The following is an 18079-nucleotide window of genomic DNA, read 5'->3' as shown; positions in this document are numbered from 1 at the left end:
GTGCGTAAACCAAAATCCTACCTCGCATTTACATAAAATAAGCACAGCAACTAAACTGTGCTCTACAAAAAGATATAAGTGTGTTTATTGCATTGCATGCCCCCAAAACCCCTGTTGGCCATGTCTTAAGATTAAAGTAACAATTATATTATGAGAATTCAAGATAATTGATTTATGGTAGATCCGTAGTTTCTTGAATGAGGAACACTGTGGACGTTTAAACTCCAAATTTTAAGTATATTGCCAAATTTTTTGGATAGAATCTGTTTTCCGTCAGTCAGTTAATACGGTACGCTTGATGTGAGTCAAGATGCGTTCATGCTGCCACCTATCGAGCGTACTTTCTCACTATAATACTCAAAATTAAAAAAAAAAAGTACTTTATCTTCAGCTTCATCCCACAAACTGAAATGGTAAGTGCATTGAGTAATTTTTGCCAATTAATATTTTTGGTAGAAGTATCTTCCCACCAACAACATGTTGGAATTGTATAAAGTGTCGACATTCCCAAGAAACAGAATTGTTGAGCCAAGTGTTGTTTTGTGCTTGAGTCAATTTACCATGCGTAAAACAACGTTGGCAAGCAAGCAATTTTTGGTAGTCAAAACTGTTGATTTCAACCAACGAATTTTCACCATTAATTAAACTTAAATTTATGGTTGCGAATTCCGTTGAGTAAATTCAGCAAAACTCTAGTAACCAATATTCACCGTATGATCAGCGTTGATTTTCCATGGTTATATTAAGTCATCTGTATATAAATAGGTTATTTAGTGAAATGGATATTGTAATCAGAAAGGTAAGAATTTCATTACTGAAAGTTAAAAATATTTTTTATGTTAAATGTTCAATTTTAGGTTATAGTATAATTTTTTCCGCGGGTATCATCGCATGCAGTTAGAAATCCATTCCGAGGCAGCTTTTATCAACGATGGTATCTCATCTAATTGCGCTGGTTTACATGAACAAACGTCATACCTTATATGCAGAACAATTATGTTTATTTTGTTTTCTCGTACAGGTATGTATATAGATTTCCGATTTATCATTGTCTTCACTATTAATGTATCCTTGGGTCCACATACCCATGTCCTTTATTTAAAAATCTGTGCATAACATGCTTTCCAAATTAAAAAAAATTAACAGCATCAAATATTTTAAGATTGTTATTAGTTCCGTAGGTAGGGCCTAAGCACTAAACATAATAGTCTTATATAACAAAATATGAAAATCTGATTAGAAGAATTTACCTGCAGCTCATGTATAGAGAAATTCCTGTAAGTACAAAGGAAGTATTTATAATGACCTTATTAGTAACAATTTGGCCTTATTAACAGCGATGTTATTGCTTACATACATATTGTCGAAAAATTCGTGAGTAAATTTAATTTCGTGTTGTATAGAAAACACGATCCTGAGACGAATATTCGGACCCAAGAGGAACGGGAATGGGGAATGGCGGAAACTTCATAACGAGGAACTACATAATTCATATGGTTTACCCAACATTGTTAGGGTCGTCAAATCTAGGAGGCTTAGGTGGGCGGGTCATGTAGCTAGAGTGGAAGAAAGTAAAAACGCTTTCAAAGTCTTGACTGCAAGACCAATCGGAAAACGACCATTAGGAAGGCCTAGGCGGAGATGGGAAGACAATATTAAGATGGATCTCGCAGAGATAGGAATACAAAGTAGAAACTGGATGCAGTTAGCTAGGGATGTAAGTCAGTGGAGAGCTTTTGTGAACGCGGCATTGAACCTCCGAGTTCCATAGGCCATAGAGTGAGTTAGTTGTATAGAAATACTCACTAGTAACCCTAGGAAAGTGAATCATGGTACATGTATAAACATAAGTCCAAAAGTTTTGTTTGACACTACAACAAGGCCAAATGTTTCACGGATTATAAGTTATAAGGGCCACATATCAAAATATGATTATTTCCTTATTTGATTTTGATGTTAAATTCTGTTGTAATATGCAACTCGTCGAAATATCAATCCTTTACCGCACAAGTTTGCACACTTGCGTAACTTCTGAAAAATACACATATACCTTTTTCTTCTTGAAAATTGGAAAACACACAAACAACTATATAATCGAAACATATGTACGCAGTCTATTGAAGTTGGTATTGTAGCAAACTGAGTTATTCAGGTTGAAAACATAAAAAGCAAAATTATAAATTCAATAATTTATATGCAGTTTATATGATTTTTTTCGGCAATGACAAATATTTTCTGTAGATACTTTTCGAAAAGTAGCAAATCAGTTATTAATAACAAATTTATTCATTGTGGTTCATTCTAGACATATGTCTTACTCTTTTTTGCACATATAAACATTCTAGTTTTGTAGTAACTACCTCTTCTTAATGAGCTACAAGTGTTTCCCTTGGAGCGAAAGATGTTTTTAGAAAATCTTAAGGGAATTCATATCTCAAAACCTCTGCTACCTTTCGACAAGCAGTCATGTGCCAATAAATTGCAATTGAGAGGTTAGCTTTAACCTTGAGAATTGTTCGGAATAACTAAAGCTCTCCACTGATGAAAGGAGCTGATATAGCTAATGGCTTTATCAAAACAGACAGGGTAAACAAATACGTACAACCATTTTCTGAATTCCTGTACGTGCTTTTTGTTATTCGCATCTTCCTTCGCCACCCCTTTATGAGGGTAGTGTTCTGGCCATTGATCTCCAAGAACAAATCGTGGGAATCTATGCTTCTCTGTCTCCAGTAACAAATACAGAATATTTGGCTCTCATACGGGAATACGAAAGAGTTAAGAAAAATAACAAAACGTATTCGCGTGGCCAAGATACGCAGGTAAATTCATCACTATCAACATAGGATAAACATTGCTTTAATACGGCCAACTTCCAAGATAGACACGTGGCCAACTTACAGAGTAATTAGTAAGGAATGTTTTATGGAAAAATGCAGGTTCAAGACGAACCAGGCCAAGATAAGCAGGAGGCCAACTTAGAGAGGTGGCCAGGTTGACAGGTTTTGCTGTACCAGTATTGATTATTCGAATAGTATCTGAAGATTGAAATTGATTACGAAATGAATACCTAATTCTCTGAAGATCATATAAAGGATGCCTACCTGCAAAAGACAAACCTGTCGGAAGCTTTCATGAAAAGAAGAAAAATACTGGAGAAGTCAAATTAGCACAATAAATAAAATGCTGCTTGCTACCTGCAAAAGACAAACCTGTCGGAAGCTTTCATGAAAAGAAGAAAAATACTGGAGAAGTCAAATTAGCACAATAAATAAAATGCTGCTTGCTATGAAACACTTGAGGACGGAAATTTCTCGGATCTAGCGATAACAAACGTTTGAGCCTCCCATCCTGTGGCTACCGTCTACCTACTGGTCTCTGTTGATTTACTATTCCATTTCAGCTTTTAGAAAAACGCGCATTGTTGTAAATTGAAACATTATTATTTGCAAATAAACTAAGCCCATATTACTGTTACTACAACCAGAGACATAAGAGATACGCAAACTAAGAAATCTGTTATGATAATTAATTTTTACGAACTTACAACTTTTGTATAATGATCAGCTGTTAATAATACATTGTGTTTGTGTTTTCTTCCCTCATCTATATCATATTGATATAATGATTTCCCTAAAGCAATGCATTTTCACATTAGTTGGAGCGAATCTCCTCTACTCGACTTAGGCGTTCCTTTATCAGGATACTCTTCCGAAATGCCTGGACCGTTCTTAACCAAACTTGCCATGGACATTCGAGAGCGCGCGCACAAAATGTAGACTTGTTAAGGAGACATGTCCCTATCGGACATACCATGCAGGAATAATAACAGAAAAATTGGATCTCCAAAATGGCTAAACCGTTCTTCACCAAGTTTGGGACAATAATTCGAGAGTTCGTGCAGAGTATAGTAAGGGGTAACATGTCCCAATCGGATACACTATTGAGGAATATTTGCCGAAAACCTGGATCTCTAAAATGCCTGAAACGTTCACCAAATATGACATGGTGGTTCGAGAGCGTGCGTGTGAGTGTTGTAACGGGTTTGCATGTCCAAGTCGAAGATACCACTGAGGAATAATCACTGAAAAACGGGATGCTTACATGAATATTGGAAAAGCATTTTACGTATGAATTTTAATTGTAAACAATGAAAAATACAATTTTCAACAGTAGAATGAGGGCGAAGACCTCTCTGTTTTGTTCTGTTACCGCTGATATGTGAAATTCAACTATTTGCATGTCGTGTTCGTAAACAAAAGGAAGTGATGCAATAAAACACTCTATCAATAGTCAATAAAGGTCTATCGCTTCGCTCCAAATTTATAATTAATGAATACCTATTACAATAGTGTACATCGGGTATTCAAATAATTTTTAGAACCAAGTGAAGCAATGCTTTTCAACACTTCAGATAGTAACATATTTTTAGGACTACCGGCGATAACCTTACAGTGTACTGTACACCTAATGTAACAACATAAACTAGCTTACATTAATAAGTAGTTTATTGTGTTCTTTTAATTGTGCAAGTTTCTCTTAATTTTCTTCACAAAAATGAATATGTATTAAGATACAGCTGTTATCAGCCAGTTAGCATCGCCTTTTTCCAGTCTATCCATTATCTTTCGGCGATGCAAGGAATCGTTGTCAAGTCAATAACGATAGAAAATTTGACAATAACAGCTTAATTTTTAAAGTTGGATCTCTGTGTCTCTCCACATTCGAATCGTAAACTATTTATCTCTCACTACGAAATAAGTTATAGGAATATCTTTCTGTTTATTGCTTCAAAACATGTAGGAGCCTATATTCATCTAAACAACAAATGCTCTGGTCGCACTCGAACACCATTTCTCAAAAGATCAGCGAAGTCAAAGAGTGCCAAGTGTGATCAGAGGAAAGACTGGTGAACATTTGTACTCGTTACATGATGCTGGCATTGCCGCGACGACCCAGCGTCGTGTGGACAATTGAGGAGCTACTTGAAAGTAAGAAGTAGCGAACTTCGGTCTAGAAAGCCAGTATTAACAGCGAGAGGTAGATTAATTGTTTTGATTTGGAAAATGAAATGAAATCTTTAGTTTAACGTTCCACTCTTCTATCCTTTAAGCTAAGGGAGGCGGATAATTAAGGCATGACGAATGATGATGGAAGAATCGGTGGAACGACAATTTGAGATGAAACGGGAGTACCCCGAGAAAAACAAAGGACACGATGTTCTCAAACACAAGCTTACTTGGCCGGGAATCGAACCAGGGGCCATAGGTGGCGCCACAGTGTTTGCAGTTGCACCCAAATTAACTTCAATCTTTAGATTTCCTATAATAATCCTTTCTATTTTGTATATTTATTCTTTCCTATGTTTTAACATATTTGAATGACTTCTTAAGTCTATCATAAATTTCTTGCTATCATACAGTGTTTTTCTAGTTTTTTTCCTTTTTTTTAGTAAAGATTACTTTTGAAATCTTAAGGCTCAATGGTGGAGAGCGTTCTGGCAACAATGTTGGATGTGCTGTTCCTTCCCAGCCTGCACCCGCATTACCAAAATACTGGCGCCGCCTCTTCCAGGGGCCTCTCACAGATGTAAGAATCTACCACTGAGCCAATGTCTACCCTATTTTGGTTTAGATGAGATATAGGAAATACATGCAATTTGCTTCCATTGAATAAAGTAGGTGAAAACTTTTACAGAAAAACAAATAAGCATTATTTGATTTAGAAAATGCTGTAAATTGCCTAAAGTTTATAGTCTGAAAAATGCTTGGAATGATAGCAAAGATGTTACGTACCGTCTTATAAATCGTAAAAAGAAGAAGAAGAAAGAAATCTCTGAAAGGAAGGACTATGAACAGCAGATCTCAGCCCCTCCCCTAAATAATTTATAAAGATCTAGAAGTAGAAACTGTAAGATTTTATAAAGTAACTGTTATCTAGTCATGTTCTATAATTCTTTTCCTTTGCTTTCTCTGTGCTAAGAGCAGCTACAATATATAACGCAGGAACTTGATCCCAAATTTTACAGTTTTATTAAGTAATCGATAGAGACTTTAATACCACGTATGGTATTAAATTTCTCCACCTTCAAAAATTTAATTTTAACGGATTATTCTTGTTATGATAATTGAGTGGCCACCGAACCTCTCTTTGTAGGTCATAAGGTTCAAGTATCAAATATATTATGAGAATTCATGATAATTGATTCCTGGTAGATCTGTATTTTCGTGAATGGGGAACATTGTAGACGTTAAAAGTCCTAATTTTAAGTACATTTGCAAAGTTTTAGAATAAAAGCTGTTTTCCGTTAGTTAATACGGTACATTTGATGTTAGTTAAGTTGTGTTCATGCTGCCATCTGTCGGGCGTACTTTCTTACTACAACACTCAAATTTTCTTTTTAAAAAAAAGAAAAACTTCAGCTTCATCCCACAGACTGACATTGTAGGTGCATTGAGTAATTTTTAACAATTAATATTTTTTTGTAGAAGCAGTGTTCGAAGTCGAAAAAAAGAAGCGGTATGTTTTATTATGATTTTGATTCAACATTCCTGTTATTTAAATACGGCCATGATCACTGAAAAACCAGAGACGGTATGTCCTCCCTGAAAAACCAGAGGCGGTATGGCATACCACCTCATACCGTCTCACCTCGACCACTGGGTAGAAGTATCTTCCCACTAACAACGTGTTGGAATTATATAAAGTGGTGACATTCCCATGAAACAAAACTCTTGAGCCCAGGCTAGCAAGCAATTTTTGGTAGTCAAAACTGTTGATTTTAACCAACGAATTTTTACCATTAATTAAACTTAAATTTATGGTTGCGAATTCCGATTAGTAAATTCAGCAAAACTCTAGTAACCCATACTCACCGTATGATCAGCGTTGATTTTCCATGGTTAAGTCATCTGTATATAAATATTTAGTGAAATCGATATTGTAATCAGAAAGTTAAGAATTTTATCACTGAAAGTTAAAAATATTTACTGTTAAATGTTCAAGTTTACGTTACAGTATGATATTTTTCCGCGAGTATCATTGCATGCAGTTAAAAACCATTACGAGGCGGCTTTTATCAACGATGGCATATCATCTAATAGCGCTGGTTTACATAAACAAACGTCATACAATATATACAGAACAATTATGTTTATTTTGTTTTCTCGTACAGGTATATAAGTTGATTTCCCATTTGTAATTATCTTCACTATTAATTTATGCTCGGGCCCACATACCCATGTTCTTTATTTAAAAATCTGTACATAACGTGCTTTTCAGATAAAAAAAAAATAACACATCAGATATTTCAAGATTATAATTAGTTCTGTATTTAGGGCCTAAGCACCAAACATAATAGTGTTATATAACATAAATATGAAAATCAGTTTAGAAGAATTGATCTGCAGCTCATGTATAGAGAAATTCCTGTAAGAACAAAGGAAGTATTTATTATGACCTTGTTAGCAACAATCTTATTGCTTACATACAATTGTCGCAAAATTCGTGTGTAAATTTAATTTCGTGTTGTATAGAAATACTCACTAGTAAACCCTAGAAAATGAAATATTGTACAATTTTAAACATAAATCCAAATGTTTCGTTTGACACTAAAGCAAGGTCAAATGTTCCACGGATTATGAGTTATAGGGCCAAAGATCAAAATATGATTATTTCCTTATTGGATTCTGATATTAAATTCTGTTGTAATATGCAACTTTTCGAAATATCAATCTTTAGCAGCGCAAGTTTGCGTAGGATCTATTTGTATAACCTCCGTTATAAAAGAATGTGATAATGAGAAAATGTGTGCAACTGGGAACTTTGACCTCTAGCAAGTCACCTGAGACTTTCGTTGTAACAATACTCGTTTCAGCAAATTCCTGCAACAAATTTCTTAAATTCTTACTCCACATGATACAATATGAGTATGATTGTAAAATTGAAACATGGAAGAACTTGAGCACATCAATCCAAAACAATCCTCCCAAATGAAACGCAAATATGTTTTGGACTCATCTCACTGAATGCCTATTATCAGTGACTCAGAAGTATAATACCTTTTATGATGCTTTGAGTTGTGTAAAGTACTACGCCGTCAATTTGACTTGTGAAGCCTGCAGTGCAGTGTCGGATCCAGGGGGCGATTCCCCCCCCTCCAGAAGAGGAAATTTTCTTACTTTGATATATAAGTAAAACCCATCCCAGAGTTTGGAACTTTCAAAAGTAGCACTAAGTATAAGTATTACTATCCACCGCTCCCCCCCCCCCAGAAGTCAGTCTTGGATCCGACCCTGCTGCAGTGGGGCTGTCATACTACTTCCAAAAGAACTTAAAATAATTTAAAGTCCTATTCTTGCCCATCATTTGAATAGAATATATTTCCCTAAAAATGAAGCGTATATCCAATCTGGATTTTACTTCAGTAAAGACCAACTGGAGCTCCCAGATTAATAATAAAACGTTGTACATAGTTCTAGGGGATCCACAGTTAATATTTCATAATTTTTACACGGTGGAGGAAATATTAATGTTGTCTCTCCAGGAAAAGTTCGAAGTTGAGACGCTGACGAAAAGTCTATCGATGATGTCATAGTTTCGTCCATATTCCTTATATATCGGTGGTTACGGTGGTTAGGTTATAGTTCACCTTATATGCATAGTGTTTCTTACTACATAATAATAAATGGACCAATAGGCATCAACGAAGTGAGCATTAAGCAGTGGACAGCGACTGAGAGCCAATGATATTAGAAACTTCAGTAATGTTTCCCTCAGAAATGATCAAAAATTCCATTTGTACCGCCCGTCTTTTCTTAGTATTTGCTTCTCCTCCCTGGACCAAGGGACAACAAACGCCTAGTTGCTTAAACTTCGATAATGTGCATTTCATTTACGCTGATTTTTCTCAATTCTTAACTGTGGTCATTGAACCGAAGCACTGTCTAAGGGCGCTGTTTATGATAAGGCGGAGCACCCTTGAAGCCGTTTCTTTCTACTGTGATAATGCAGTCCAAACCATAAGCAAAACGTGCAATGGACTTCCTTTCGTTTGTAGATTCATTCCCTTTTGAAATACATATTTGACAATGATATTCTCTAGCAAGGTTATGGCAAGGTTGTTGGAAATGAAGGGTCTGTTACATTTATATTTTGTGTATATGAAGAGATTGTGGAAAGAATGAGTCTGTCTTTAATCGTACTGTTCTAGTGCTTAATATAACATTTATTGGAAAGCTAAATTTCTCTAAATTTCATCTCGTATTGGTAAAATCTCCCTTTTTCCCCTTTTAAAAAAGATATTTCCTAAATCTCTTTGCGCGGCAGGAAACTTTCCTCAAACTAGCATCACTTGTGAATGTGGCACTGTAGCCAATTGATGTACGAGTCCATTTCAATTTCAATTGTAAGGGTGTGTTTCGCAGCTAACCCGCAAAAATTAAACTTTCTTGTCCTTTTGATATGTTTTATCTGTTCTCAGTCTGTACACACTTGTTCACAAAAAACTGGAAACTTGTTCAGAAACTTAGTCCGAAAAAGTGAGCCTAGATCCGTCACAATTCCCGCAGATCTATACACAGGGAATTCCATGTTATATAGATACTAGCTGCAAACCGTACTGCCATCCGAGCGATGTGAAAATGTAAAAAACTACTTATTTCTGAGATTAATATTGATTGCACACTTCATGCACAATTCCAATATGCAAAATCAACCATTATCTTAAGTAGAAATTGCTGAAAACGACAGAAAATGGATATTTAAATCTCCAAGTAGGAACTTGTGCTTGGAGCGATTCTATTATCAATATTATAACACAATCTCTTGTAAGTTGCGTCTGTGGTCAAGTGGGTTTAGTACTGCTACTGACATTTCTGAAACGAAGGGCGACGGTTCGAGCCTCCGTGCGGAAAGTTAAAGTTTTTTCTTCCTTTTTTAAAAATATATGAGAACTTTTCTATAAATATAAATTTCTGAAGTATTTGGAAACACATTATCCGACGAACTGTCACTTTTCAAATCCCTGTCACATTTACTAGCCCGCCATATCCATAATTCATATACGAAAACGCTAAAATGAGAAACGTGAACGCAGTTGAATACCTAAAACCACATGTCCAACATGAAAATTATTCATATATATATTTCGAGGGGCTTTGCTAACTTCTTTCTTGGAAATATGAACATTCTACGAGATATTTCATTCACTTTAGAATATTTTATGTGAATAAACATAAAATTTCGGGTGTGGGTGGGATCAAGTCCGGAAGTCCCCTAAAATAAATATATATATATATATATATATATGCTTGTTTTTTTTTGTTTGTTTTTTTTCATTACAAAAACTTAGGGTACCTCATAATCTGGATTCTTATAAAGCAATTTGAACAATTTTAGAAAATATGTACTGCTTAAAATCGGATTAAATCGCAATGCCAGTAATCTGTAATATCTTACATTTTTATGTATTTACATTGAATGTGTACTTGTTTTATACTGTATAGCATGAATATTAGCTGCTACATAAGAAACAATTATCTATAATTGAATTCAAGAAGGAAATCGATATAGTTATTATGAGAAGAAGCTTGTGAAAATGAAATGTATAATAATGGTTGTATCTGAAATAGATGTTGCGTAATGGTGTAATTGGTTGCCCCGCCAGCTTTGGAATACTGGTCTCTTCAAACTATCCATTCTTAGGGATGCGCAGAGTCGAGTCGAGACAGAATTTTCCTGACAAAATTCGAGTCGAGACACAGCTCTTCCAATAGAAAAATATACATTTGTCGAGTCATCACTTTTACAGCATATTGTCGAGACAAGACGGCCTCAAATCTTGTCTAGTGCGCATTCCTATCCATCCTACCTAGATAAAATAAATTTTGGTTTCGAATATTCAATTTAAAAGAAATTGTTTTAACGATAATTTAATCTACGATACAGATTGAAGTAAGATATTGGCTTGAACTGCTTTATTACCCACTTAACCTTCGTATACTGCAATAATATCTAATTTTGGCATAAATATTTATTGTTCTTAGAATGTAAATACTGGAGAATATATATGAACACAATGAGGAAGAACTCAATGCTCGTAGTAATTAACAAATTGGTTGCAAGTTTATTTAAAATTAACTCTCTTGAAATATAAATCATCATTATTAGAAAGAAAGCAAGGGAAACGTTTTGTTAATTTGGACATATCATAAGAAAGGAAACTAAACGGAAAGTATTTAATCGAACAGAATATATGAAACTAAACGGACTAGCATGTGGAACCGAACTTGAAAGAGGATAGGATGTGTAAATGAAAAATGAAGGAAAGCAATGGTTAACAGCAGTAGTCACTACTTACAGCAGATGAGTGAAATCTACCCCCTCCCCCAAAACAGTTCAACAATTCTGAAACATAAGGGCGTCACATTTTCTTAGTTTCCTGACAAAATTAAAAAATAGATTTTGCATATTGTTCGTCTATACCCCTTCAATATAGTTAGCTAACAAACCAAGTATGGTCGACTGACTAGAGGTCAAGTAAGTGAAATTTATATAAGAAGTTTCGATACAGCGTTTCACCGAAGTGAGGCAGACGTGGTGTTGAAGCTTCTGGTAGGTCCTATTTCGTAATGGATTTTAGGTCAGTGAGATTTCCTTATACGTATCAGAAAGCTCTTTAACTCCATACTAAAGGCGTGTCGTATGATTTATTCAAATCGTCAGGTATTCGAACAACCATGAGCCCAATTCGTTTTGCTTCATTGCTCACAAGTTTAACTTGAAATAAATTCTTACTTTTCCACGGAAACACAGTGTTTTAATGCTCATTTTATTATGGGTGAAATGTATAATTCTGTAAGTAATAAAAATTTACATGTCCATCTCCGAGATTCGATCCCTCGTCCTTTGGCTCAGCAGTTCGACACGTAGACAACTAGACTAATTGTCATTGTGTAACAGCTTGCAGGAAAATCGGTTTGAACTGCACGAAGGAAATTGAGGGCATTGATTATAGCTGGATTGAGGCAACTACCATGTGCTCCTATGTATACGTAATTTCGAAATACTTTATCCTGAAGTATTACAATGATGAATTGTTTCTACAGTACAGTTAATAACGGATCAACATATCTTATTACACTTAAAAGAGGAAAATACAGATTTACAGAATATTTTCGATTGTGAAAGTTGGGTTGTGGGTTCGAACCTATCATCTTTGGTTTACTGTTTCCCGAAGATACTCGAAGTTGAACTTAGGAAATATTTGCCTTAAAAAGACCAACATTACACAGTCTAAGTTCAAAAACTAGTTCTTATAGCAACTATAGTGATTTCCTAATTAAATTTAATTTAGAGTTACCCTGTGCCGTAAGCGTCGGTGGACCATCGATGGGTAACTAGCGACCTCTCGCCAAAAATTGATGGCCCCACTGCAACGATCCGATGTGGCCCGACATCCGTTTTGAAAATTATACGACCAGTGGGCCACCGGTGGCAGAGACGCGACGAAATGCCAATGAATTACAAAATTACTCCACCAAAATATGTTAAATAGCCTATATGCATGATTCATTTACATTGAGATGAGTCTAAAAAGCACTTACAAAATATATATAAAGTTCTCCCGGAATGGCGCGAAACAGCAACCTTGTGATGTAGAAGCATGGGTTACTCTTGACCCCGGAGCTCACTTTAGGAACATTCGTCAGGAAAAACAGATATATAATAATAAATGCATGCACATGACTGGCGATAAGTAGAGATGCAAAAAAGCCGGCTTTTTTGAATCGATGGTTTTTTTCACATAAAAAGCCGGCTTTTTTGGGAAAAAAACGAGAATTTTGGAAATTTTGGCTTTTTTTCAACTTCATGATTTTTCTATCTAAATAGCTTTCTTATAGTATATTCTATAGTTAGATAAAAATTCCATGACCTGAATGTGATATTTCGCTCTGAAATTCACCATCAAGATGGATGGAGCACATGTTTTACGAATTAAAGCTAACATGAAGAATGTAGTATTTGAGGGTAATTTTAGAGGCTATTTAACTTTATTTTAACTTTTGAGTTATCGACATCTTTTTTCTTCTCTAGTTTGTCATCCGTGTTTCATTTCTAAGAGCTTTTAGTACTCTAGCTTCTAGCGCAAAAGTTAAACTTGCCCGTTTTTCTATTTATCCATCAAAGCGTACGTTTTTCAATATATCCGTCAAACCGTACTTCCACATTTCTGTTATACTGTAGCTGTGAAGTGATTTAGCAATAATTTTCCGGACACAACCTTGAATACCAATTTATACAAATAATCAGTAGCGGATTTAGAAAAGTACTTTAGGAGGGTTTTTTCTGATTGTTTCGTTTCCTAAAAAGTCCTAATTTTATTTGGGAAGTGCTTGAAGTTTATGAGTACAGGCATAACTAATATTTCGTTTCGTTTATATGTTTAGCAATAATCTTCCGGATACAACTTTAAAAATCATTTTATACTGAGAATCAGTGGCGGATTTAGAAAAGTATTTTGGGAAGGATTTCTTACTAATGTTTAGTTTTTTTAAACATTCGTAATTTTTACTTGACGGGAGCTTAAAGTTTATGAGTAAAGGCATAAATAATAGATATTTCGTTTGTTGCAGACATTCCGTAACTTTGGGGAACGGGCTTCAGTCCGAAAGACCGCCCCCCTAACCTTCGCAAAACCGTCACTGCTGGTAATTAGTAATAATAACGATTTAAAAACAATAAAAAAGGAAGTCGCCCAACTCACAGTACACGCACTATTTCTACATTCACAGATGGAATGAAGAAAAGCTTTGTCAGAATGGTCGAATGCTGGTTGAATCCCGGACTTCCCGATAGAAGCGCAAAAGCTAATCACTCAGTCATGTTTGTTGTGCAGTTGTATTTAGCTTAACTTAAATATATTCCGTAGTCTTTTTTTTTTTGGGGGGGGGGAGTTCCGTAATGATATGTTGAATCCCTCTTGTTAAAAATTCAGAAAACTTGAGGATTGGGTAAACTGTGATGGTGGTTCTATAAAACTTAATTGTAGAATTTCAAGAATATACAGAACCAAAAGCTCTAGATATGCAGCCTTTAAGTGTATCATATAAATCTAAGTATTTCTCTTATGTTTTATTTTAATTTTATTTTGTTTCAAAAACAGGGTACGGAATATTTTGAAGTAAAAATACTACATACTATTTTGCTAGTTATTTGTGTATTCTTTAAAAAGAAGTGTTTACTTTTAGAGTTGGCTGGTTTACACCAACTTTTTTTTTTTTTAATAACTGGTTTAAACCACAAAAATAAAAAGAATGAAAAATGTGAATCGTGTGAACTTCATGGTGACGTTTCCAGATATCAAACTACCTGCAATAGTTTTATTTCCCTTTCACCTTTTAATCAAGGTGTCCCATGTTCAATTCTCGGTCGAACCACAATCCTTCTTTCATGCGTAACCCAAGTAGCGGTTCGGATGTCAGTTTAAGCGAAAGTCTTCTCCTTGATAACCTCGGTATTTCGTAAGGATGTTAAGCCTAAATATACGAAACAAACCAAATTGTATATTTCTACATGCCTAAATGCGTGTTGTTTTATAAAGAAGCCAATATTGCTTAAATATATTGATAGAAATTGGCAAAATTTATCGATTGCCTACGTAGCTTCCAACATTAGCTTGGATTGGACTTTCAATGATATCTACGTACCGGTACTAAATTTGTAATTTAATACCTCAGTTTTAGCGTACTGATTATGGTACGTTGACCTTTAAATTTTACATGCAAAGCAATAACAGGATTTTCCCGTTATTGTCTTACATTTCAAGTAATGACGGGATTTTCCCAATGGCTAGGGCGGGAGATTCTCAATTTAAGAAATTTACTGACCGCACTTCTTTAAGCTTATGGGAGTTCTTCCGGCATAACCCCGCTGTTGCATAATAACATCAAGGCGAAACAAACTTAGGCTATTTCTGTGAATATGTAATATAAATACATAAAGCAAAAAATCTAAGTCAAAAAAGCCTGGTTTAAACCAAAAAAGCCTGATTTAAACATCCCCCAAAAAACGGGTTTTAGGCATTTTCAAAAACAACCACGGTTCTTGCCAACTCTGCTTACTTTTGTATATAGGAGGTTAAAAAATTCTTATTATATACATTGGTTAATCCTGTGGAATTCATAATGTAAATATGTTGAAGAAAAATTGTTTGAAATATTTTTTAGAAATTCATAGTTTATTTTCGATGTTTTATATTATTATCAGCATCAACCACTAATTAAATTATTTTTTGTGTTATAGAGAAGCGATACAAAGTCTGTTTTATCAATTTAAAGCAGTATTTTGAAAAAAGCCCAAAATTTCCGAAGCAAAAAAGCAAAGCAGAAAAAACCGAGTTTTTTTCCAAAAAAGCCGGTTTTTTCCGAGCCCTTGCATCTCTAGCGATAAGTCGTTTCGGTCCCTTCGCCGATTCTCCGCGACGAATCGAAAGACAAACCGAAAAGACATCATCGCCGCTACGTGGTGGTAACTGCAACACCCCTACTCTAGATGTCTGTTTCGACTCGACGAAACCCTGCCGCCAGGGACACACTAGCGGCAATCTTTCGATACGTCGTTATATCGACGATCGACATTTACCGGCAAGTGGGCCACTAGATATTGGCAACGTTAACGGCATGGGGTCAAGTTTCATCTCACAAATGTGAGATATTCTATTTTTGGCATAAATTTTAACTCCTCTCCTCTGTTAGGATACGCATCTTAATAAAAATGGCGTAACAACAAGCCAGTCCGCGCCTGACACCCTAATATGTTCTAGGAGGGGCTATCTTCATGGTTGCTATATATTATGTTTGGTATACATTTCGTGATTCAGAGGGCGGCTCACCCTGTCCATTCGAGTGCCCATGAGTCAGAGGTAGGTGAAAGTGTTAACTAATAAAAATCATTCAAACGGTTAAGCCATTTTTTGTTCTGATAGACGACGTCTTTTTCATTTATATCCTATGTAGATAGATACAGATTAATAATATTATTACTGTCTCATTATTTATTTCATTTTTACCATATACTTTTCTCAACGTTTAAGTCCTTTAGGCTAAAGAAGACGGGTAATTCATGCAAATAAATTCTAGTTCAAGTAAAATTTTAATGGACCCTTAACGGGAATTGAACCCGCGACTAGAAGACCCAACAACGAACGCGCTAGGCATTAGATATTAAAACAAAACTGACTTACCGAACGTTCCTCAGTAACTGATATTTCTTTTTATTTGTAATTGTTTTACTTGGTTTTATAGTTTTAGCAGTACCTCTTTAACAACAGGGACACGAACACAGAATTATCACAGATAGGTAAAAACACAAGCCTCTCCCAGCGGGAATAGAGCCCGGTACCCCGTACACCAAAGGCAAACGTGCTAACCACTGGACTATCTGTGTAGGGTAAACAAAGGAGCAGAAATAAATATATATATTGCACATTCCGACGAAACGCAAACGTCCCAATGAAAGCAATATTAAAGGAAAAACGGAAAAACTTAGTGAGCTCTTGAAAGAGCTCAGGTCACCTGGGTATGAAGACAAATCTTTATTCAGGTATTAATATCTCGTATGATTGCCGTTAGCTTCGATGACGCATCTTAATCTTCTTGGTAATGAGATAACGAAGCTAGCGACATATTGATGTTCCACGCGTCAGAAACTAGCTCTCAAAGTGCGTCAGCTGTCCTTGGTGGGGGATCAGGCCAATTTTCGTGTAGAGTTCTTGTAACTTCCGCCCATAGATTTTCCATTGGGTTCAAGTCAGATCCTCTTGGAACCCAGTCGATTAGCTCAACATTAGGTTCCTCTTGAAACCAGGCTTGAACTAGATGGGAATCATGTATTGAGTTATGATCTTGTTGAACTTCTACAATGCAGTCTTCAAATAAATTTCTCGCAGCGGAGAGCAAGCCAGATACTTCTGGCTGTTCAATCAGCCTTCTATACGGTGTAATTCACCAACTGTATCATTACACAGCCATCCCCAGCAGTGAATAGTAAGGTGCCCCATTCGATGCGTTCTGTGCATGTACTGTGGATCGTAACGTTTTCCTGTGGGTCTATACAAAAGTCGAGGACCATCATTTGCTGAAGAGAATATCTTTTCGTCTGTGAAGATTACATGATCCCAGTTACGACCAATATTTGCCTCAGCAAATGCTAGTCGATCAACTTTATTACTATCCGTCATTTGCTCCTTACACGCGGCTCGATATGCGTGAAGCCCTGCATCTTTAAGGAGTCGCCGAGCGGTGAGGAAGGAGCCAGGAAAACGAGACGCTATCACTAACTGACGGGATGACATGAAAGGATTGCGACGGCTTACATCAACTAGGGCCCGATCTTGTTATGGGGTTGAAACCCTTTGAAGGCCAGTGCCAGGTTTTCTAGACACGTTACCTGTTTCTGAGTATTTCTTCCACCAAGTATATGCTGTAGAACAGGGAACAACAAGACGTTCACTAGCTTGTCTCACACTCATACCACCGTATTCAACAAGAGCAGTAAGCTGCTCGCGAAATTCTCACCACGATGAGCCATGACCAATGAATCAATTGCAGCTGTTTGGCTGTAGGTGGTTTCATTACTCGTAGTCTTAAATGGAGAAACTCGTCTGCTGCGACAAGGCATATGTCATGTTTTCGTAGTTCAGTATTTTTCACGAAAAAAAGTGTTAAAGAGTTGTGTGACACAACACACTATATATATATATATATATATATATATATATATATATATATATATATATATATATATATATATATATATATATATATATATATATATCAGGAACATGAATAATTTACATTTTGACGTCTGTCTTAACGTTTTCATACATAAATTCTGGAAATGGCGGGCTAGTAAATGTAACAGAGATTTGAAAAGTGACAGTTCGTCTGATTGTTTCTTCAAGCACTTCAAAGTAGAAATTTGTATTTGTAATAATGTTCCCATATTTTTTAAAAAAAGGAAGAAATAAAAACGAACTCTCCGCACGGAGGCTCGAACCGTCGCCCTTCGCTTCAGAAAT

The sequence above is a fragment of the Thermobia domestica genome, chromosome 7, assembly GCF_964235325.1.
Source record: "Thermobia domestica chromosome 7, izTheDome1.hap1.1, whole genome shotgun sequence".
NCBI classification, from domain to species: domain Eukaryota; kingdom Metazoa; phylum Arthropoda; class Insecta; order Zygentoma; family Lepismatidae; genus Thermobia; species Thermobia domestica.
The sequence above is the reverse complement of the archived record's forward strand: the minus strand, read 5'-3'. Positions refer to the sequence as shown.